This window comes from Notamacropus eugenii, chromosome 4 (assembly GCF_028372415.1).
Source record: "Notamacropus eugenii isolate mMacEug1 chromosome 4, mMacEug1.pri_v2, whole genome shotgun sequence".
Lineage (NCBI taxonomy): Eukaryota > Metazoa > Chordata > Mammalia > Diprotodontia > Macropodidae > Notamacropus > Notamacropus eugenii.
The window spans coordinates 81,292,566-81,316,939 of NC_092875.1; the positions used below are offsets into that span (position 1 = coordinate 81,292,566).

At 39.5% G+C, this 24,374-nt stretch overlaps 1 long non-coding RNA gene and 1 pseudogene across 1 annotated transcript in view; one reads left to right on the top strand and one right to left on the bottom strand.

The window, feature by feature from the left end:
• Positions 1-2,560, top strand: part of LOC140502260 (immunoglobulin alpha-2 heavy chain-like) — a 29,669-nt pseudogene extending 27,109 nt beyond the window's left edge.
• Positions 2,561-5,171: 2,611 nt separating this feature from the next.
• LOC140500190 (uncharacterized) overlaps positions 5,172-24,374 on the bottom strand; it is a 40,250-nt gene continuing 21,047 nt past the window's right edge. The window contains exons 2-4 of the long non-coding RNA XR_011965632.1: positions 18,717-18,830; positions 17,978-18,091; positions 5,172-5,546 (exon numbers count right to left, since the gene is read on the bottom strand). This is a non-coding gene — a long non-coding RNA (uncharacterized lncRNA). The remainder of the gene's footprint in view (positions 5,547-17,977; positions 18,092-18,716; positions 18,831-24,374) is intronic.

The following is a 24,374-nucleotide window of genomic DNA, read 5'->3' on the forward strand; positions in this document are numbered from 1 at the left end:
TCTGTATTAAAATGTGGAGGTTGGGTGAATGTGGAGTGGGATGTACTGGTGGCCAATGTTGGACTTGATTGTCTTCAGGGTCTCATCTCTCTTTGTGATTCCACAGTGCTATGATTTCCCACTACGACTGCTGCCCTACTCCCAATGTTTCATCATACGAAATGGACCAGAGAACCTGATGACTTGAGAGAGGACTTCTGGGAGGTCCCTGGGGTCTGCTAGGGGAAAGGTGAGTGTGTGTTTGAATTTGCTGTGCAGGGAGGGATACCAGAAAGTGATGCACAGATGATGCAGTGTATAGAAAGTTGGAATCAAGCAGATCTGGGCTCATATCTCACTAGTGACACTAACTCTGTGACTATGGGAAAATCTCTTAACTCTTTGATGCTCAATTTCCTCATCTTTCAAAATGGGGATATTAAAACCTGTAATACCTTCTTCTCAGAATTCTTATGAGTTTTATTTGAAATGACATCTATAAAATGTTTTGCAATATTCAAACTGTGATGCAAAAAGTTTATCACTATCATTATTATTATCACTATCACTATCATTAATTGTACAATAATATATATAATATTAATATTATAATAATATTGTAGAGAAATAATAATCATACAATATTTATATTGTAGAGAAAGGACCAGTTATTAATCTTCTCTTTGTGAGACTCAAGGTCACACAATATCAGATACTTTCAAATAGGTCCAAATTATAAACTCTAACTAGGTCCTCAGTAGAACCTGTAACTCTTTAGGGTTTTGAATGAAGAAGAGCCTTCTGGACTAATATAGGACTAAAGAAATTTGAGAGTTGAAGGCACCTCAGGACCAAGGGGATTAAGGGGGCTTAGGGAATGAGGGACTGAAATAATGGAGGGAGAGAGGTACAGTTCAGTGCCTGAAAATGTGTCCAGAGCAAGAAAGGAAGGATAAATGATACCAGAGGGGAAGAAATTACCTAGGTGTAGGGGAAAAGTCAGTTGAATAGCAAATTAGCTGTTGCCAGGGCAGTCAGTGTGAAAGCTGAATTTCCATTGACACATGGGGCTTTCACTCAGGAACTGAAAGCAGATCACAAGTATGGGGCTCATTTTTGGACTTCCATCTCCCCTATTCTGGGGACTGGTAGTTTTCATCTTTGAGCTCAGGTCTACCTTCTGGTTTATAACCCTACCCATGATCTAAGATTATAAGAGGGAGAGACAGGGTCCTCAAGAGGCTAGCCTGAAGTGGGAAGTGATTGTTCAGTGCCCAGACAGAGGATCTACCACATTGTAGCTCTGGGAAAAGAGGACACTTCTTTCTACCTAAGGAGAGGGTAGAGGATTCACTTCCCCCAGATAGGGTACACTCTTCCCAAAGAAGGAAGCAACTCCCCTCCCATATACACATACAAAAGATGTTGCCACTAAGGGACCCTCTCCTAGGAAGAAAGAAAGTATATTTTACTCATTTTGAGGTATCTGAACCTCATTGTATAGCCTCAAATGGGAAGACAGCCTTCTCTCCATCAGAGGAAATCCTGGACATCACCGCAAGTGTAACATAGGCAGAGGGTTCACTGTACCATCTGTAGACTGTACTGTCTACTTACCTCTGTGCTCCCCTCCAAATAAAGTTTCATCCAATCACACTGTATCCCAGTTTACATCTCTGAGACCTGGGGAATTGAGGTCAGAGTGACAACTAAAAGTAGCTATACTAATACCCTGTCCCCAAAGTAAAACATATCTTTGTCACCATCCCCAGGGTGTATTCCCTTTTCCCTAGACTCATATTGGTCAGTGCTCCTGAGATTGGTTTAGATATGCTTCCTTATTTCCCTGAAGTCTCATATATCATCTCTGCTTTTATTCTTGGGGCCAGTGCTCCTAGACCCATCTCTCACACACTTCCTCCCTCTTACTCTTTGCTGAAACCATGTATGAGGAGACACAGGTCTCCTTCTCCAGATTATGGAGCTGAAATTGGTCCAGATTGAAGTCAGAGGTATTTGTATGTAAGAAAAAGCTTGGCACCTTCCTGTATTTCTGAGGAAAGTTACTCCAGGCCACTACTGGCAGCTACCTGATTCCAGAACTCTAATCAGTAAGTCTGTCCCATTTACTGATTAACACCCCTTCCCCCCATCACAAACATTCACTTGTTGTGTTCTTTTCATAAGACACTGGCCTTCCTATGTCCCTCTTACACTTACAGATCCCCTTGTGACTCTGTCACTTATTCTACTGTGTCCCTATAACAATCATTGTCCTTCCATCTCCTCCCTATCACAAATATTAAATCTCCATATCCCTGTTTTTTTTACCTCAACCTACCTATGTTCCCATCACATTCAATGACACATGTTTTCCCATCACAAATGTTGAATCCCTGGGTTCTTATCACATATTTCCTTTCTCCCTCCCTTCTGTTTCTTCCTTGGGTGATGAAGACCTTCTGACCATTGAGCTTCATTTCCTCACCTTTCTCCATTTCACTCCTCCTTGAAATGCCCACATTGACCTCTTTTTTATTTCCCAGAACTTGAAAGCTGGATCCTGAGGACTGAAGCATGATCCTACTGAGATTTTTTCTTCTCCTTTGCACAATCATTTATTGCTCAATCCATTCTCTTATAACCCAAAACTACTTTCAAATTCTTCCCTGTTTCTCCTCTTTCTTCTTCCTCTCTCTCTCAACACCTTCCTAGTGCACTGTTCTGTCTGGAACCCCTCATTTGCTGTTTAGGTAATCCTGTCTTACATATAGCAAACCAGAATTTCATCCCAACATTTGATAAAGTACACCATGATTCTTTGTGGACACTCTGGAGAGATAAGGAATGTGTGACAGATAGCAGAATTTTTTCTCAGAACTCATCAATGGGGACATTTGTCTTGGAAAGTTTTCATGTTCCATTAATTTCTCTGATCCCTGAATTCCACCTCAAAGTCCATAGTCATTTGTACCTTCCCAGGCCCTCAGCTTCTTTGGTTCCCTGGACTGAGATATTGGCCATACACCATTCTTAATTACCTTTTCTCTTCTTCTGCCATTGCCATTGTAACTCATAAATGAATGCCATAGACTGGTATCTACTCTCTCTTTCACTTCTTGCCATTGTCTCTCCATATTCCAGATGACACGAGCGATTCTCTTCTGAGAGTTGATTGTAATAGATCATTCATAATATGCTAGGAGGAGGTTATTAGAATTGCATTTAAAAGAAACATGCAAAGTAGATGATATTTGAGTTCCTTTTTTGTCTAGTTAGAAATCATCTCTTTTTTTGCCTCCTTAGTGATTTTCTAGTGACATGGAATGATTATTCAAGAAGTACAGTGGAATGAGATAGAGGGTCTGGGTTTAAGTCTCATCTTTGATGCTCACTTCTCCACTTAACCTCCATGACTCTGTTTCCTCATTCCTGTAACTAGAGGTTGGGATAGATGGCCTGTGAGGTCCTTTGAACTCTAGCTCTCTAATCCTAAGAATGGTCTCTTTCACTAAAATACCTCCAAACTCTTCCACAACACAAAGGATAAAGATTCTTCAGGTTCTTCAATCCTAGGTTCAATCATAGCCAATCAGAAAGTACCATTATAAGCCATCAAATGAACAAGTAGGGCTTGTGCTGTTACCTATTCTTGGTCAGTAAATGAGAGGCATAGAGATTTGGATTCAAAGACATAGTCAAGAAGCTCTATTTGAATCCCAGTGGGCTTTATCTAAACCTTGTTCACCAGAGCCATATTTCAAGAAATCATGAATGGAAAATCACATGAAATAAAAGAGTTAATTGTCCCAGTTTAAAAAGAAATATGTAGAATAAATAAATGGGAAAGAAGAAAAAAAAGCCAAGCCACCAAACCCCAAGATATCTTGTGAATAAGCAGTCACACAGCCTTGTAAGCCTCCTAGATCATGAGTTCAGAGACCATCTTCTCTAATTGTCTGAATTCTTAGAAGCAGCAAAAACGTGGCTCCATATGGATAATGAAGAATTCAAGAGAGAAAGAAGAGGCAAAGGAAGGAAACCAAGGGTATTTGCATAGAAAATGGTTAGGTTGTTGTTGTTTGTCCTTGCCATGACATCAGGAAGGTGATGCCATGACTTGCAAGTGAATTGGATTGAAGTGAGGCAGAGCTGTGCAAAGTCATTGGTCTCACTCTTTCCTACAGAGCCACCTGGGTCCAGTGGCAAGATATGGATCAGGATGACTGGAGATGCCTCCTGATGCAGTGGAGAACTTTGGCCTTTTTAAGTTAAGGGCTTTCCCAGGTCTCATTTTGACTGAGGCAATGTCCATTCGGTGATTAGGACTAGGTAAGCAATGAGGCTCTACCTAATTAAAAAAAAAATCAGTCTGGGAGGAGGAAGACCCTCAGGGATTCTGGCCAAAACCGAAATAATTGCTATGTATACTCACTCTGAACCATCAGAGCCCAAACAACGACCAAGTGAAGTTTGGACTGGGCCCTATTGGTGATCAATCTATGACAGCTAATGTTTTAGGTTTAAAGGTTTGGTCTTTAAGGAAGTAATCAGTGGGGATAATAGCACCTACCTCACAGACTTGTTATGAAGATCAAATGAGGTGATATTTGTAAGACACTTAGCACAAGACTTGGCATATAGTAGGGACTTAATAGATAACCCTTCCCTTCCCCCACCGCAGACAGTTTAAACTTAACATATGCAAAACTGAACTCATTACCTTATAAACCCTTCCCCCCACCTACTGTATTACAGTAGAGTACCAGCATCCTCCCATGTCCCCGTCTGGAATCCTAAGGGTCTTTTCTTTCTCTCTTGGCACCCCCTTGCCAATAGATATCTCCTGCATGTTGTTGGAGTTCAAGTCTAGGGAATAGCCAGTTCTATGCACTGTTGACATAGATTGGTGACAGAAGCATGAATCCCAGAGCTAGCAGTTTCCTTGAGATAGGGGTAGAGAAGTGGAGTCTCCTCTTCCCCTTTGCATGAGTACCATGAAGCATCAGGGGAAGGATGAATGGTGAGGTTGTGGACCATCCAGCACTAGAAAGGAGAAAGCACAGAAGGTGGGAAGCAACACCCCTCCCTTCCCTGAGAAGGATGTAAGAATGAGAGACTCTGTCCTGGTAGTTGGGTGCTAGTATTAGCTTTACACAAAAAGAAGACTCACCTTAAACAAAGAACAATACTTTTTGTAAAATCAAGAAAGCTTTTATGAATTCTTGCATTAATTGCCAGTCTGTAGCTGGAAATATTTTACACAATTGCACATGTACAATCTATAACAGTTTCAGGGAAGGGGAGAGGGAAGGAGAGAGAGATAGAATTTGGAACTCAAAACTTTAAATAAACATGTTAAAGAAGATAATAAAATAACATCATCCTTAGTAAGGGCATCAGAAAGACGATGCCCTCAACATTGCCAAAATTCATTGTAAACAGCAGCATCATAGTAAAGGAGGGAAAATATCCATTTTTCAAAGCTATTATTAATGCGAATGTGGTGAAGATCAACATGAAGCTCCAAGCAAGCCAGTTCATCCAGTCCTCCATGAGAATAAACCCTGGAGAGGAGAACAAAGCTTGTCACTTCTTAGAAACCTGTCCAAGGTAGACTATGCAGATTCCCTTCCCAGTGGCTGGAGCCACTTGTCTCTTCTATCCTCAGTTATAGTATACAGCTAGCTTTCTCCCACCACCTCTGGATTAGCAGTCACACCAAATTATACACAACCTGTTCCATCCTCAGGAATCCTCCCCTCCCTCCACACCCAAATTTCTCAAGAAATCTCTCGGCCACTTCACATGTGGAGAAGAGAAATCACTATGCTACTGTGGGAACCTGGGGTGAGTCACACTTGACTTTTTAATCATTATTATAAATTTATTTTTTTACAACTTGCAACAATCACTTCCATATGTTTTAAGTTTTCTCCCCCTCCCTGCCATCTCCCTCCCTGAGATGGCATGCAGTCTCATATGGGTTCTATACATACATACTTATGAAATACATTTTCACATTAGTCATGTTGCACAGAAAAATTAAAATGAATGGGAGAAACCATGTGGAAAACCAAACCAAAAACAAAATATAACAAATGAGAAAATAGTTTGCTTGATTCTGCATTCTGATTGTATAGTTCTTTTTTTTTGATGTGGATGGCATTTTGCATTAAGAGCCTTTTGAAAATGTTTTAGGTCCTTGCATTGCTGTGAAGGGATGTCTATCAAAATCAATACTTGTATACTGTGGCTGTTACTGTGTACAATGTTCTCCTGGTTTTGCTCCTTTCACTCAGCATCAGTTCATAAAAGTCCTTCCAGACCTCTCTGAAGTCTTCCTGTTCATCATTTCTTATAGTACAATAGTATTCCTTTACATTCATATACCACAACTTGTTCAGCCTTTACCCAATTGATGGGTATTCCCTTGATCTCCAATTCTTGGCCACCACAAAAAGAGCTGCTATAAATATTTTTGTACATGTGGGTCCTTTTCCCATTTTTATGATCTCTTTGGGATACAGCCCTAGAAGCAACATTGCTGGGTCAAAGGCTATCTTCATTTTTATAGCCCTTTGGGCATAGTTCCAAATTACTCTCCAGAATGGCTGGAACACTTCACAGCTCCAGCAACAGTGAATTAGTGTTACAACTCTCCCACATCTTCTCCAACATTCATCATCTTTCTGTTTTGTTAATTTGATAAATATGATGTGGTACCTCAGAGTTGTTTTGATTTGTGTCTCTCTAATCAATTGTGATTTAGAACATTTTTTCCTATGTCTATATATATCTTTAATTTCTTCCTCTGAAAACTGCCTGCTCATATAGTTTGACCATTTACCAATGGGGAATGACTTCTATTCTTGTAAATTAGACTCAGTTCTCTATATATTTTAGAAATGAGGCCTTTATCAAAGACACTAGCTGCAAAGATTCTTTCCCAGTTTTCTGCTTCCCTCCTAATATTGGTTGCCTTGGGTTTGTTTGTACAAACAATTTAAATTTTCAATTTAATGTAATCAAAGTTATCCATTTTGCATTTTATAACGTTCACTATCTCTTGTTTGGTCACAAATTTCTTCATCCTCTACAAATATGACAAACTATTCCTTCCTCCCAAAATTTGTTAATAATATCAGCCTTAAGACCTAGATTGTGTACCCATTTGAACATTACTCTGGTGTAATATGTCAGGCATTGGTCTATGCCCAATTTCCACCACAATTTTATCCAGTTTTCCCCGCAGTTTTTGCCAAACAGTGTGTTCTCATTCCAGAAGCTGGGGTCTTTGGGTTTATCAAACAGTAGAGTGCTATAGTAATTGATTACTCCATCTTGTGTACCTAACTATTCCTCTGATCTACCCCTCCATTTCTTAGCCAGAACCAAGTGACTTTTATGATTGCTGCTTTATAATACAATTTGAGATATGGTATGGGTAGGCTATCTTGCATAACATTTCTTTTCATTAATTCCCTTGGTATGCTGGATCTTTTGTTCTTCCAGATGAATTTTAATGTTATTTTTTCCAGCTCTAGAAAATAATTTTCTGTTAGTTTGATTTGTATGGCACTGAATAAGTAAATTAATTTAGGTAGAAGTCTCATTTTTATTATGTTATCTTGGCCTACTCACAAACATCTGATATTTTCCCAGTTACTTAAATCTGACTTTATTTGTGAGAAAAGTGTTTTGTAATTGTGTTCATATAGTCCCTGGGTTTGTTTTCATAGCTGGATTCCCAAATATTTTATAGTGTCTACTGTAAATTTAATTGGGAATTCTCTGTATATCTCTTGCTATTGGATTTTGTTAGTAATATATAGAAATGCAGATGATTTATGTGGATTTATTTTGTATCTTGCAATTTTCCAAAGATTTTATTATATCAAGTAGTTTTATACTTGATTCTCTAGTATTCTCTAAGTATATCATCATATCATCTGCAGAGAGTGATAGCAGTTTCTTCTTTGCCTATTCTAATTCCTTGAATTTCATTTTCTTTTCTTATTGCTGAAGTTAACTTTTCTAGTACCATATTGAACAACAATGGTGATAATGGACATCCTTGTTTCACCTGATGTTATTGGAAATACATCTAGCTTATCCCTATTATATATGATGCTTGCTGATGGTTTTAGGTAGATACCACTCATTCTTTTAAGGAATTCTCCACTTATTCCTATGTTCTCCACTATTTTCAATACGAGTGGGTGTTGTAATTTGTCAAAAGGTTTTTCTGCATCTCTTGAGATAATTGTATGGTTTTCTTTTGTTGTTTTAGTTTTGTTGTTGATTTTATCAATAATACTGATAGTTTTCCTAATATTGAACCAGTCCTGGATTCCTGGCATAACTCCTACCTGACCATAATACATTATTCTCATGATAAGTGGCTGTAATCTTTTTTGCTAATATCTTATACAAAATTTTTGCATTTGTATTCATTAGGAAAATTGGTCTATAATTTTCTTTGTCTTGGTTCTTCCCAGTTTAGGTATCAGAACCATATTTGTATCATAAAAAGGATGTGAGAGGACTCCACCAATTTCCCCAAATACTCTATATAGTATGGGAATTAACTGTTCTTTAAATGTTTGATAGCATTTTCTTGTAAATCCATGCAGCCCTGGAGATTTTTTTCCTAGGGAGTTCATTGATGGCTTGTTCAATTTCTTTTTCAGAGATGGGGTTATTTAAGTATTTTACTTATTCTGTGGTTAATATGGACAATATTTACTATTCATCCATTTCAATTAGATTGTCAAATTATGGGCATACAGTTGGGCTAAGCAATTTCTAATCATTTTTTAAATTTCCTCTTCTTTGAAAGTGAGTTTACCCTTTTCATTTTTGATATTTGTAATTTAGTTTTCTTCTTTCTTTTTTTAAAATCAAATTTGCCAAAGGTTATCAATTTTATTGCTGTTTTTTATAAAACCAACTCTTAGTTTTATTTATTAGTTCAGTAATTTTCTTAATATCACTTTTACTAATCTCTCTTTTAGGTTCAATATTTCTAATTTGGTATTTAATTTGGGATGTTTAATTTGTTCTTCTTCTAGCTTTTTCAGTTATGTGCCACAATTCCCTTATCTCATCTTTCTCTATTTTGTTCATGTAAGCTTTCAATGATGTAAAACTTCCCCTAAGAACTGCTTTTGCTGCATTTCATAAGTTTTGATAGGTTGTCTCATTCTTGGCATTCTCTTGAAAGAAATTATTTAATTTTTCTATGATTTGTTGTTTGACCCACTCATCCTTTAGGATCAGATTATTTAGTTTCCAAATAATTTTTGACCTATCTATCCATGGTCCTTTAATACATATAATTTTTATTGCAACATGATCTGAAAGGATACATTAACTATCTTGGACTTTCTGCACTGGATTGTGTGGTTTTTATGCCCCTAGCACATGGTCAATTTTTGTGTATGTGCCATATGTACACTGAAAAAAATGTATATTCCTTTCTACTCCCATTCAATTTTCTCCAGAGGTCTATCATGTGTACCTTATGCAAAATTCTATTCACCTCCTTAACTCTTTTATTGTTTATTTTTGAGGTTAGATTTATCAAGTTCAGAAAATGGGAGGTTGAGGTCACCCACAAGTATAGTTTTGCTGTCTGTTTCTTCCTGTAATTCCCTTAACTCCTCCTCTAAAAATTGGGATGGTAGGGGGTGGAGCCAAGATGGCAGTGTGGAAAGAAGCACAGACTCTAGCTCTTTCCCCACAATCCATAAAATATCTCTAAAAAACGACTCTCAGCAAATTCTAGAGCAACAGAAGCCACAGAACGACAGAGTTAATGAGATTTCCAGCAAAAGGTAACTGGGGGGCTGACAGGAAAGGTTTATTGTATGGGACACTGAGCAGAGTAGAGCTCAGCCCTGGCTGCATGGCACCAGGAGAAACAGTACCGGAACAGGCCTCTGGAGCAGAATCCCCAGAAGAAAGGGTCTCAGATCCCTCAACCCACAAGTGCCAAAGAAAGCTTCAAAGGTCAGTAAGAGGGTTTTGCCAGCTGGGTTAGACGGGAGCAGGGTGCCCCCTATGTGGGCTAAGGATGGCAGTGGCAGTAGCGGCACCAGTGGTGGTAGCCCTGCCCTGCCTAAAGCCTTGGGGGAATTGAGCAGCTGATCTGAACCTCAGCCCTGAGCATGGTCCTGGGGTGAGGAAGAGCACTAGGGTACTCCTCTTGACAAAAGATTCAGAAGTCAAGTAAATGGCTGGGAAAATGCCCAAAAAAGGGGAAAAAATGGGACCATAAAAGGCTAATTTCTTGGTGAACAGGTATTTCTTCCACTTTTTTGGATGAGGAAGAACAATGCATACTGTCAGGGGAAGTCAAGGCTTCTGCATCCAGTACCTCCAAAATGAAAATGCAATGAGCTTAGGCCATTGAAGAGCTTGAAAAGCAAGTCAAGAGCTTGGTAAAGGAGACCTAGAAAATGCTGAAGAAAATAACACCTTTAAAAGTAGGTGAACTCAATTAGAGAAAGAGGTCCAATAAGCCAATGAGGAGAAGAAGGCTTCAAAAAGCAGCATCAACCAAAGGGAAAAGGAGATTCAAAAGCTCACTGAAGAAAATAGTTCTTTAAAAATGAGAGTGGAGCTGAGGGAACCTAAAGAGTATATGATAAACCAAGAAATTAAAAATAAAGCTAAAAGAATGACAAAATATAAGATAATGTGAAATATCTCATTGGAAGAACAACTGACCTGGAAAATATATTCAGGAGAGATAATTTAAAAATTATGGGATGACGTGAAAGCCATAATCAAAAAAGAGCCTAGACATTATCTTTCATGAAATTATCAAGGAAAACTGTCCCGATACTCTAGAACCAGAGGCTAAAACAAATATTGGAAAAATCCTCTGATGACCTTCTGAAAGAGATACAAAGAGAGAAACTCTGAGGAATATTGGGGCCAAATTTCAGAGTTCCCAGGTCAAGGAGAAAATATTGCAAGCAGCTAGAAAGAAACAATTCAAGTATTGTGGAAATACAATCAAGATAACCCAGGTTCTGGCATCTTCTACATTAAGAGACAGAAGGGCTTGGAATAGAATGTTGCAATAGTCAGAGGAACTGGGATTGAAGCCAAGAATCACCTACTCAGGAAAACTGAGTATAATACTTCAGGGGAAAAAAATAGTCATTCAATGATATAGAGGACTTTCAAGCATTCTTGATGAAAAGACCAGAGCTGAAAAGAAAATTTGACTTTCAAACACAAGAATCAAGAGAAGTGTGAAAAGGTAAACAGGAAAGTAAAATCCATAAGTACTTTCGAAAGTTGAACTGTTTACATTCCTACATGGAAAGATAATATTTGTAACTCTTGAGACTTTTCTCAGTATTTGGGTAGTTGGAGGGATTATACACACAGACACAGACACACATATAAATAGAAAGCACAGGTTGAGTTGAATCAGAAGGAGTGATATGCATAAAAAATAAAAGTAAGGGGTGAGAGAGGAATATATTGGGAGGAGAAAGGGAGAAATGGAATGGGGCAAATTATCGCTTATAAAAGAAATAAAAAAATCTTTTTCAATGGAGGAGAAAAGGGAGGAGATGAGAGGGGAAAAGTGAAGTTTAATCTCTTCACATGTGGCTTATGGAGGGAATAACATGCTCTCTCAATTTGGTATGAAAATCTGTGTTACACTACAGGAAAGTAGGGGAGAAGTGGACAAGTGGGGTGGGGGGGATGATAGAAGGGAGGGCAAATGAGAGAAGAGAGTAATTAGAAGTAATCACTTTTGGTAAGGGACAAGGCCAAATGAGAGAATAGAAGAAATGGCGGACAGGGTAAGATGGAGGGAAATATAGTTAGTCTTACACAACATGACTATTATTGAAGTCTTTTGCAAAGTGACACATATATAGCCTGTATTGAATTGTTTGCCTTCTCAATGGGGATGGGTGGGGAGGGAGGAAGGGAGAGAAGTTGAAATTCAAAGTATTAGGAATGAATGTTGAGAATTGCTATTGTGTATATCTGGGAAATAAGAAATACAGGTGATGGAGTGTAGATATCTATCTTACCCTACAAGAAGAAGATGGGGATAAGGGAAAGGTGGGGTGTGATAGAAGGGAGGGCACATTGAGGGAAGAGGTATGCAAGGTATTATGGGGTGGAGGGAGGGGAGAGATGGGGAGAAAAACTAGAACTCAAAATTTTGTGGAAATGAACGTAGAAATGTAAAAATAAATCAACAAAACCATAAAAAAAAGAATTTGGATGCTATACCACTTGGTGCATATATGTTTAATAATGATACTATTTCGTTGTCTATGGTGACTTCTAGCAGCATATAGTTTCCTTCCTTATTGATTAGATCTATTTTTGCCTTTGCTTTGTCTGAGAGTAGGATTGTGACCCCTGCTTTTTTACATCAGCTGAAGCATAATATTTTCTGCTCCAATCTTTTCCCTTTTCCCTTTGTGTATCCCCCTGTTTCAAATGTGTTTCTGGTAAACAACATATTGTAGGATTTAGGTTTTTAATACATTCTTCTATCTACCTCCATTTTATGGAAGCCTTCATCCCACTCACATTCACAGTTATGATTCCTATTTGTGTTTTTCTCTCCATCTTATGCCTGTTCCCCCATTTATGTTTTATTCCTCCCTTCTCCCTTCCCCTCCCCAAAAGAGCTTTGCTTTGACCACTGCCTCCCTCAATCTTCTTTCCCTTCTATCAGTCCCCCCTCCCTTTTATTTCCCTTTTCCCTTACCAGGTCTTCCTTCCCTTTTAACCCCCTCCCCCCTCCATTTTCTTTCCCCCTTCTCCTTCTACTGCCTGTAGGGCAAGTTAGATTTCTATAGTTAACCAACTGTGTTGTTCCCTCCTTGAACCAAATCAGGTAAGAATAAAGCTCAAACAATGCTCATCTCCCTCCTCTCTTTCCCTCAACTATAATTAGTTATTGTGCCTCTTCCTGTGATGTAATTAACTTTTTCTGCCTCCTCCTTTACTCTTCTCCCATTACAGTCTCTTTGCACCCATTGATTATGTTTTATATCATCGCATCAGCTAATTTATACCCACTCCCTCCATCTGTGTATATCCCTTTTAAATGTCATAATAAATATACAATTCTCAAGATGAACAAGTATCTTTCTCCCATATAGGGATGTAAATACTTTGCCCACATTGAACAAGAAGTTTCTTTTACCTGTGTTTACCTTTTTATGCCTCTCTTGAGTTTTGTATTTGAAGATCAAATTTTCTATTTAGCTGTGACCTTTTCATCAGGAAGGTCTGGAAATCCCTTATTTCATTGAATGCCTGTCTCCTTGCTTGAAAGATTATGCTCAGTTTTGCTACATAATTGAGCCTTGCTAGTAGTCTAAGCTCCTTTGTCTTACAGAATTATTATATTTCAGTCCCTCCAATCGTTTTTTTAAAAATTTATTTATTTAAGTTTTCAACATTCATTTCCACAAAATTTTGGGTTCCAAATATTCTCACCATTTCTCCCCTCCCCCACCCCAAAACGCCAAGCATTCTAATTACCCCTTTCACCAATCTGTCCTACTTTCTAACAGCCCTCCCTTCCCTTATCCCCATCTTCTCTTTTGTCCTAAAGGGCAAGACAACTTTCTATACCCCATTATCTGTGTTTGTCATTTGCCAGTTGTATGCAAGAACAATACTCAACAGTTGTTCCTAAAACTTTGACTTCCAATGTCTCTTCCTCTCTCCCTCCCCACCTATTCCCTTTGGGAAGACAAGCAATTCAATATAGGCCATATCTGTGTAGTTTTGCAAATGATTTCCATAATAGTCGTGTTGTGTAAGACTAACTATATTTCCCCCCATCCTATCCTGCCCCCCATTTCTTCTATTCTCTCTTTTGATCCTGTCCTTCCCCAAGAATGTTGACTTCGAACTTCTTCCTTCTCCCACTCCCCTCCCTTCCATAATCCCCCCCCCACCCTACTTATCCCATTCTCCCCCACTTTCCTGTATTGTAAGATAGGTTTTCATACCAAAATGAGTGTGCATTTTATTCCCTCCTTTAGTCCAATGTGATGAGAGTAAGCTTCATGTTTTTGTCTCACCTCCCCTCTTTTTCCCTCCACTGAAAAGTCTTTTACTTGCCTCTTTTATGAGAGATAATTTTCCCCATTCCATTTCTCCCTTTCTCCTCCCAATATATTTCTCTCTCACCACTTAATTTCATTTTTTAAAGATATGATCCCATCCTATTCAATTCACCCTTTGCTCTCTCACTCTCTCTCTCTCTCTCTGTCTGTCTCTTTCTCTCTCTCTCTCTCTCTGTGTGTGTGTGTAATCCCACCAACTACCCAGATATTGAAAAAACTTTCAAGAGTTACAAATATAGTCTTTCCATGTAGGTATCTAAATAGTTCAACTTTACTAAGTCCCTTATGATTTCTCTTTGTTGTTAACCTTTTCATGCTTCTCTTCATTCTTGTGTTTGAAGGTCAAATTTTCTTTTCAACTCTGTTCTTTTCATCAAGAATGCTTGAAAGTCCTCTACTTCATTGAAAGACAATTTTTCCCCCTGAAGTATTATACTCAGTTTTGCTGGGTAGGTGATTCTTGGTTTTAGTCCCAGTTCCTTTGACTTCTGGAATATCGTATTCCATACACTTTGATCCCTTAATGTAGAAACTGCTAGATCTTGTGTTATCCTGATTGTATTTCCACTATACTTGAATTGTTTCTTTCTAGATGTTTGCAATACTTTCCCCTTCATGTGGGAACTCTGGAATTTGGCCACAATGTTCTTAAGAGTTTCTCTTTTTGTATCTCTTTCAGGAGGTGATTGGTGGAGTCTTTCAGTATTTATTTTGCCCCCTGGTTCTAGAATATCAGGGCAGTTTTCCTTGATAATTTCATGAAAGATGATGTCTAGGCTCTTTTTTTGATCATGGCTTTCAGGTAGTCCCATAATTTTTAAATTGTCCCTCCTGGATATATTTTCCAGGTCATTTGTTTTTCCAATGAGATATTTCACATTATCTTCCATTTCTTCATTCTTTTGGTTTTGTTTTGTGATTTCTTGGTTTCTCATAAAGTCATTAGCCTGCATCTGTTCCATTCTATTTTTAAAGAACTATTTTCCTCAGTGAGCTTTTGAACCTCCTTTTCCATTTGGCTAATTCTGCTTTTTAAAGTCTTCTTCTCCTCACTGGCTTTTTGAACCTCTTTTGCCAGTTGAGTTAGCTTATTGTTCAAGGTGTTATTTTCTTCAGCATTTTTTTGGGTCTTCTTTAGTAAGGTTTTGACTCGCTTTTCATGCTTTTCTTGTATCTCTCTCATTTCTCTTCCCAGTTTTTCCTCCACCTCTCTTATGTGATATTCAAATTCCTTTTTGACCTCTTAAGACCACTGAATATTTCTTTTGGATGTTTGGGATACAGAATCCTTGACTTTTACATCTTTCCCTGGTGGTAGGCATTGTTCTTCCTCTTCAGAAAGGATGGGAGAAGATATCTGTTCACCATGAAAGCAACCTTCTATAGTCTTATTTTTTTCCCTTTTTTGGGCATTTTCTCAACCATTTATTTGACTTTTGGTTACTTTGTCAAGAGTAGGGTATACTCTGGGAATCTGTAAGATCTCAGCTCCTTCTAGGTGGCAAAATCAATCATGTACACTGGTCTGGGAGTCGGAAGAGATCTTTGTGCCCAGAATCTTAGCGGTTTCGTCTCCACAGTTGCCTGGCCTTCAGTTCCACCAGTCTTCAGTGTGAGTAAAAGATCAGCTCCATCAGTGCCCCCAGCGTTTTTACAATCCAACAATGGATGCGGGCTGCTGTAGGAGCTGTGGTGGGAACTGTTGCCACCTGCCTGATGTGTCCTCTGTGGCTGCTGTCTAAGAACAGAGCTATGGGAAGGCCCTTCTCTCTTCCTGGCCAGCTGAAAAAACCCCATCACTGAACTTTGGCGCCTATGGGTTGAGGGATCTGCAGACCTGCTGCTGCTGGGACTGGAGATTCTTCCCCTGAAGTGTTCTCCTCCCCGAGCTCTGCTGCGGCCCACCACATCAGCGTGGCCAAGGCTGGGCTGGGCTCTGCTCTGCGTCTCGTGAAACCAATGTTTCCCATGGGCCTTTCAGGTCACCCTGGGCTGGAAATCTCCTCCACTCTGTTGTTCTCCACTTTTGTTGCTGCAAAATTTGTTGAGAGCTCCTCTCTACAGGTATTTTATGGACTGTGTGGAGAGAACCTGCATGTGTGTGTCCTTCTACTCTGCCATCTTGTCTCCGCACCCCCTCCAGTCTTTTAATGTAGAAGTTTTAAGATCCTGTGTGATCCTGACTGTTGTTCCTTGATATTTGTATTGTTTCTTTCTGGCTGTTTGCAGTATTTTCTCCTTAACTTGATAGTTCTGGCATTTTCAATTTGGGATCTCTTTTAGAAGGTGATCTGTGGATTCTTTCAATGACTATTTTGCCCTCTCAATCTAGGACCTCAGGGCAGTTTTCCATGATGATTTCTTGGTAGATATTTTCCAGGCTTTTTTTTTTCATCATGGACTTCTCGTAGACCAATAATTCTTAGATTTTTCTCTCCTGGATCCATTTTCCAGGTCAGTTGCTTTTCCAATGAGATATTTTACATTTTCTTATATTTTTTCATTCTTTAGATTTTGTTTGACTGATTCTTGATATCTCACAGAGTCATTAACTTCCACTTGCCCAATTCTAATTTTTAATAAATTGTTTTCTTCAGTTAGCTTTTGTACTTATTTTTCCATTTGTACAGTCTTCCTAGTTAGGTTTTACGTTTCCTTATCCTTTTGGCCAATTTTACTTTTTAGGGAACTGATCTTTTCATTGAATTCTTTTTTCATTTTGTCAATTTTGTCAATCATTTTGTCAGTCTTTGGGCAATTTTTCTCCTACCTCTGTATTTTGGCTTTTAAAATCCTTCTTGAGCTCTTCCAAGAATGCTTTTTGGGCTTGAGACCGGTTCATATTCCCTTTTGAGGTTCCAAGTGTGGGTATATTGTCAGTGCTGTCCTCTTCTGCATTCATATTTTGGTCTTCTCTGTTCCCATTGTAAGATTCTATGGCCTTTGCTTTTCTGATTTGCTTGTTGCCCGTGGTGATCGCCTTTTCCTCAGTGTTGGTGCTTACAGGCTTCACCCTCCTTGGAGCTCAGAATCTCCTGTTGGTATGCTGACTTCATACTTGCTGGAATGCCTCTGATCCTGCACTAGTCCCCTTCAGCCACAGCAAGATATACTCTTCTCATTGATCTCCCTAGCCTTCCAAGCTGAGAGACTGCTATCCTTCTTCTGCTGATTCCCTGGGGAAATATTCTCTGGATTTTTCAAGGGCAACAAGGGTAGGATGATAACATTTACATTTACTCTGCCATCTTGGCTCCCAGACATTCAGGTAGGTGACATTCAAACATTTAATCTGTGGGTGATAGTCTCAGGAGTGGCTTCTGCTGTTACTAGGGGATCTGCATTTCTCTCTCACTTAGTTCTGCTAGACTCCTGTCCTGTGCTGATATGTTTGAGAGTCTGCATTGCTGCCTCTGCTTCAGTCCACCTGGGGCCATTCCCATTCCCCTTTGCTATGGCAGTCTGCCCCAGTGCAGCCTATGCACTCTGTACTCCCCCAACCTCATGTGAAAAAGATGCTTCCCCTTGACCTTCTGGGCTGTCCTGAGCGGGAAATCTGCCAAACTCTGTCTTCTAGTTAATTCTGCCACAAAAAAATTTGTTCAGATTCACTTTTTAAAAGTATCTGAAGGAATTTATGGTAGAGCTCAGGTTCATCCCTTCTTTCTCTCCACCATCTTGGCCCACCTTTCCACCCCTGTCTTTGAAAGGGAAAAAGGGATTCTTGAGGTCAGGACTGTCCAGAGATTGGAGTAAGAACAGAATGAGGACAGGGAGTTGACTTCCAGTGAGTATATCATGAGGACTGTCCTTTAATATTGTCCAATTGTCCTCCCCTCATCCCTGCCCCAAGTCAACATTACCTGGGCAACCGTGCCAGGCCCAAAAATAGCAAATATCAGCACCCATTTCAATTGAAGAAGACACTGTCAGGACCCCAGTCAGGTGCCACCAAAAGCCATGTTCCTGATGAATTTCTGAAAGAGGATAAGAAGGGTCAAGGGCATAACCATTCAGACTCTCCCCTAACTTCTGAATTATCAACTGTGACTGAAGGGCTCAGGAGCTCCCAAAGGAGTGGGAGTAGGAGTTTTCTGTAACTAAATCTGTCTTATAGAAGATGACCACTGACACAACTCTTTTGCTTAAGAGAAAAGGTACTGAAATGGAGAGATATGAATCTCTTGTAGTCCCCAAATGGAGCTTATTACCACTTCTTTGAATCCATGTCTTCTCATACAGAGAATGTTCCAGAAGAGTATAGAGGCCACCAGCCACAGGGATAGAAGGTGTAAGCTGGAGGATCTAGGTACTTAGTGATAGTTCCTTAGCTCCAGTCATAGACCCCTGAGGAAAGAGGAGCTCTGAGACTGAGATAGGTCTTGTACTCCTTTAACTTTTCTGTCTACGTTATCTTATGAGCAAAGCACCACAGAAAACCCCAAAGGGTGTTTATTATAGGTGTTACTGGTGCTCTTGTAGGGTTAATGGGTTAGGAGAGGGGTGGAAGCACCAAGGTCTCATATCCTTGCAACTTGCCTGCTCAAATTGTCCCATAGGGCTCAAGAGGAATTCCTTGCCCTGACTTTTATTCATACTTACTTTTTTTGTAGAAAAGGGAAGCTGTAGAATATAAAGATGACATTATCCACAAGCCAGTGATATTTCTTATCATATTTGCCAACTGGGGATCCATTGGAATGGTCTCTTTCTCACCTGAAACATAACATGCCAAGTCAGGAGAATCCGACCTGCATATTCTGTCCTGGCACAGGAAAAGGCATTCCATATTGGTCTTTGGGAATCTTCTCCCCTTCTTCAAGTAGAAGAAGGTCTGTGGAGAGGGGCATCTTTGGCCCTGCTTAGGGAGGAGGATGAAAATCTGCCTGAGCATAGAGAGAACAGGGGCCATGGCCATACACTCCAGGCTACCAACCACTAAACCCATCTCTGGCTCTCTCTGTCCCCTGATGCTCCCTCTTCCATTCCTTGCACTCATTCCTCAACCACAGTTACCTCCACTCTAATTCCAGAAACTGTCTACCAACCTCAGGACACAGCATATCTATTGAGAACAAAGTTACACTATACAGATGGGTGTACAAGGAATGTATTAGTGTGATAGGTGTAAAGAGCTGCTGCTTTGTATATTGTGGGGATTCAATCAGTTAGTCAATAAACATTTATTCAGTGCCTACTATGTGCCAGGCATTGTGTTAAGTGCAGGGGATAGAAAAAAGGCAAAAGACAATCTCTGCTCTCAAGGAGCTCAGTCTAATTGGGAGATAATTTCAAAAGAGTAATGTACAAATGTGCCTATTTTGAAAACAAAGAGTAAACAGTCTTTCTTTCCTCCCTCCTTCCCTTTCCCACTCCTTCCCTTCCTCCCTTCCTTTCTTTCTTCTTTATTTTCTTCTCTCCTTCCTTCCTTCTTTTCTTTCCTCCTTTCTCCCATTCCCTCCATCTCTTTTTCTCCCTTCCTTCCATCCTCCCTTCCTCCATCCCTCACTGCTTTCCTCCCATCATTGTTCCCTTTCTCCATCCTTCCCTTCTTCCCTCTCTTCCTTTCTTCTTGCTCCTTCCCTTCTCCTTCTCTTCCTCTCCTTCCTTCTTTCATTCATCCATTTCTTTCCTAGTGCTTATCCTAGTGGTTGATACATAGAAGGTGCTTAACAAATTTTTGTTGAATTGAATTGTTCTCACTTGATCCTCAGCAATAATTCTCTATGGTGTGTGCTATTATTAACACTACTTTACCTAAGAGCAAAACTGAGGTTAAGGGACTGGGCCAGGGTCACACAGAGAGTAAGTATCTGAGGCAAAAAGTGAACTTTTTGACTCCAACTCCAAGCTGCACCACCCAACTCCTTTTGAACCATGATGTTCTCAGGGTCTCACTTCTTTAACTGTGTTCTATGGCACCTCATGAGAAGATCAAAATGCTAATGTTGATACCAGTGACAATTTTCCTCTTAATTTATTAGCCACTAAAATCATACATGTGTCAAAAAAATGCAATTGTTTCCCACAAGAAAATAATATCAGTCACTTCCCACATCAAAATCACATCAATCACATAATTTTTTTAACTGCCAAATTTAGTTTGAATCTCCCACTATGCTTCTGTAATCCCATGGCATGTTCCATGGCCCATTCTGATTAAAATTATGAGTTCTGTCAATGTATTTGAAAACCAAAAACATTCCTTAGTCAAAGTAACTTGGGAGCTTCTAGTCTTTGGAACTTCTTCCTTTCCAGCAATATAATAACTGTTGTGGTGGTGGTGATGTTGATGATGGTAGTGGTGGTGGTGGTGGTGGTGATGGTGGTGTGTGTGTATGTGTATGTGTGTGTGTGTACATGTGTGAGTGTGTATGTATACGTGTGTGTGCTTGGTCACTAGAAGCTGGGCAAAATGATGCTACTTTTACACCCCTCCCTTGATAATTTCTTTTTTCTTCCTTGGTTTCCCATTTTTCTGTCTCTCCCTCCCAATCTTCCCACTTCCTTCCTTTCTTTCTTTCTTTCTGTTGAAACCTAAAAATTGGCACTGAAACCTAATATAATAGTGAGAAAGAAATAGGTTTAGAATTTCTCCTCTACATAAGTAGGAAGTGTCAGATGGAGAAGAGGAATGAGACAAATCAACATCTTACCTAGAACACACCGTTCCAATGTGTTTTCTCCCAGATCTACTTAGGACTAATTTTCTTGACTTCAGACCAGAGCTATAAATTCTTTTTCCACACTGGTCTAACCCCTTGGATTTGGTTACTCTTAGAACTGTGATGCAGTAGGCTGTTTATACTCTCTCAGGGTAGAAAAACACCTTTTTTTCTCCTCTGATGGGACAGATTGGCCTAATCAGGAGTGATCACATGCTATCAGGAGACAGGATTCAAAGTCTTGTCTCAACAGAAATCAGGACAGATTTGTTCCCTCATTCCCATGTAATGCATAAAAGCATGAGAGACATAATTTTTGGGTAATTAGTAATTTTATTAATTATGTTTAACAAATAACTAAGAAAATGAAGGTCATTTGGCCATCTTTCTTAAACCAAAGATGGATCATGGTAGCCTACTGATGCTTATGTGGCCTTGGGAAAGTGGGTGTTCTCCACAGATGGCAATCAACTCTGATTAGTTAACAATTAATGAGAAGAATTAATATTATGATGAAAAGGGGACCTATTCTAATGAGGGGCTAGCGGAATGTGAATTTGGTTATTTCACTCTTACTCTCAGGTCACCCTCATTCCCCAGTCATCTAGACAGAGGATCTACTCAACCTCACCCAAGTATAGTAGAACAAAATGAGCTTCCCATGTTGGGTGCGGTCTGAGCAGGACTGAGGAGAATGTTAAAGCCAATCTCATTATTAACCCTATTCTTCAATGGCTGATTTGACCTAGTAAAGGATGAGGATATAGGAAGGGAAAACATCCTGGATTTCCCCAATAGTAATTGGTTATGAGTGAAATAAGGATATTATGAAGACTTCTCATAATAAAATATGAGGAATATTGTATTTTTTAAATAAAATTTATTTTCCATAAGGCCTCTCTCACTGGAGGCCTGATTTCCAGGAATCCAGGTCTTGTGGGCAGTTAGGGCGCTTTCCCTCCCTTCTTTCTCTGATAGTGCCACCTGAGCAGTGGTCTTTTACCAAATAAGGACATAATGGACTGTAGCTGGAATTTCTTGGAAGTTAATCAAATCTCTCTTTGTTCATTATGCTATGGCCACATCACACACATTCCCTCTTTACCCCTTCCCCTCCTTTTTACTTTAGTTGTAGAATAGCCACATCAACAATTAGTTAGGTATTAGATAAGGAAGTGTGTTTGGATAGGTGGATCCTGGTTACCTGATTTCTGGGGTCTTGTCTAGTTTTTTGCATTTAGACTGTAAACCCGCCTCCCAGCCAATGGAGAGGTGGGATAGTAGGGGGCAGGACTCTCTGTATTAGGGTATATGATGGTGCTTTGTTCTGTGTAAGCTGCCTCCTTCCACTAGTCCCATCCTGGTGGAGGGACACCCCTTTCTCGTGAGAACTGAATAAAACACTTTCTGTTCTTACCTCAAGAAGCCTCTTTATTATTTCATAAAGTTTTGGGTAAGGGTCTCGTACCCCATACAGTCTTTAATACAATAGAGCAATAACAATTTCTCTCACTTGGTTCATAAATTAGCAGAATCATATTCCTTGTAAGCCTTCTAGATTGTAAGGTCTCTAGAGACTATCTTCTCCAATTGTTTGAAGTCTTAGAAGCAGAAAAACAGTGGCTTCATATGGGCTAGTGAAGACATGAAGAGAGAATGAAGAGGCAAAGTGGTTACTGGGAAGGTTATTAATGATAACCATTTAAAATCATTTGAACCTCAAAAAGGGCCAGAGCTTGAATTAATCAACCACAAGAATAAGCTTTCAGTCTAACAGATGCTTCCTTCTTGTTCTCTGAGTGTACTCAGAGAATACCTCTTCCTATGTCAACAAGGTCAGATGGGGCTGACTTAAGAGCATTTTTTCTTTTTATGGTCATTAAGGATGAGACCCTCAACCTAAGACACTCTCTTAAATAATGAAATTTTTTCTTATCTTATCTTAATATTTTATGGATATATACTATTTTATGTCATGTTAATGGTAAAGAAAACAAATAGCCTGGGTCATAATTTTGATTGACACTTTGTCAACTCTTTTATCTTATTGTATTTACCACCTATTCAGTTAATAAAATTCCTTTTTCATATTATGGTTAAACACATATGGAGGACATAAATTCAAGGAACACAGAGACCCTGAGTTGGGATTGTTTTAAAATATATTTAATCCTTATTTCTTTTGTCAGGCAGTCAAACTTGATCTGGCTCTAAACATATATGTATTCTGCTACATTTATGGGAATACATAATATATTTATTTACCATCTAGCCTGTTTGCCTCTTTTAACCAAATTTTCAGGTCAACATTAGGTAAGAAGTAATTGAAAGACTTGAAAGATTATGGGAAGGAAAAAGAACAGAATCTCTCAGCTTTCAGTGATTATCCTACTCCATTGTTAATTAGGCCCTGGGAAACAAACCAACAAAAAATAATGATATGTCTGGACCCTCTCTGAGTAAGAGTGCAGTGTTGGAGATCTCGTTGGGGATGTAGTTTAAAACTTCTCTGAGAATTCTGGGATTTGGAGTTTTGCTCATTTTCTCATCCAGGGAAATATTAGGAATTAGCAGATGAGAATGATGCAACACCAGAGATGGCTTGAATGAGTATTTTAGGAGTTTCAGGAAGGAGGTAGAGAAGTAGACACTGATTCTGGTAGAGGTGGTGAAAATGGAGTCGAGCATGGCACCAGGGCAGCCAAGCACTTCATTTATCCCAGGGATAACCCTGGTCATCAATGGATGTCCTCCTTACCCCTAGCCATGAATCCAGATGAATGAAGAGCTGTCTTTTTTGTCCTCCCACCCTTCCATCCTTCTGAGCAAGGACTTAAATTCAAAATTCTCTGTTCCATTTAAGCTGTTTGTTAATGTCCAAAGGTAGTTTTGTTAAAATTCATTTTTCTAGATCAAACCTGCACAACATACAGCCCTCAGTGAGCTTGTGGCTGGCCCAAGGATTCTGGGCAGCCTTCCACTGCTCACTCTCTCCCATTTATCACCTGACCTGGGACAACCAACCATCATCAGTCTCTCTCTAGTTACCTTTACTTAGAAAGTGAGCTGTTAAAAATCTCTCTTTGGCCTGAGGAATTTCAGCCTATTTTATTTTGACCCCTACATACTGCCAAGTTGAGCAGGCCTGCTCTAGATAAAAGAAATCAATCTCTATTGTGCCTTTGAGTTTTGTACTCCTTGAAGCTACCCCATGGGGGATGGGTATCAAACTGCACTGGGCATCAGATTGACCCTTTAAGACTGGAACTATGGAGCTGGAGCTTTAGCCCAAGAGTCTTTCTTCAGGTGATAGGCCCAGGGAAGAAAGAGCTGGGACCATGACCAGGACTCCCCTGAATCTGAGGCACATGGAGATGAAAACTAGAGTGGCTGGGTCTGGCAACTAAAAATCTCATTAGCTGCTGAAATGAAAAGAGAGGTGGCTCTCTGCCACTGTGCTTTCCTAAGGTCTTAGACATGTAACCCCAGTTTTTAATCCTATTCACTACCTGTAAGTGTGGGAGTGATTGGGGGTGGGGGCAGAGGTTTCCATGTAGACCCATTTAATGCTTTTCTGTTCATTTTTGCTATATGT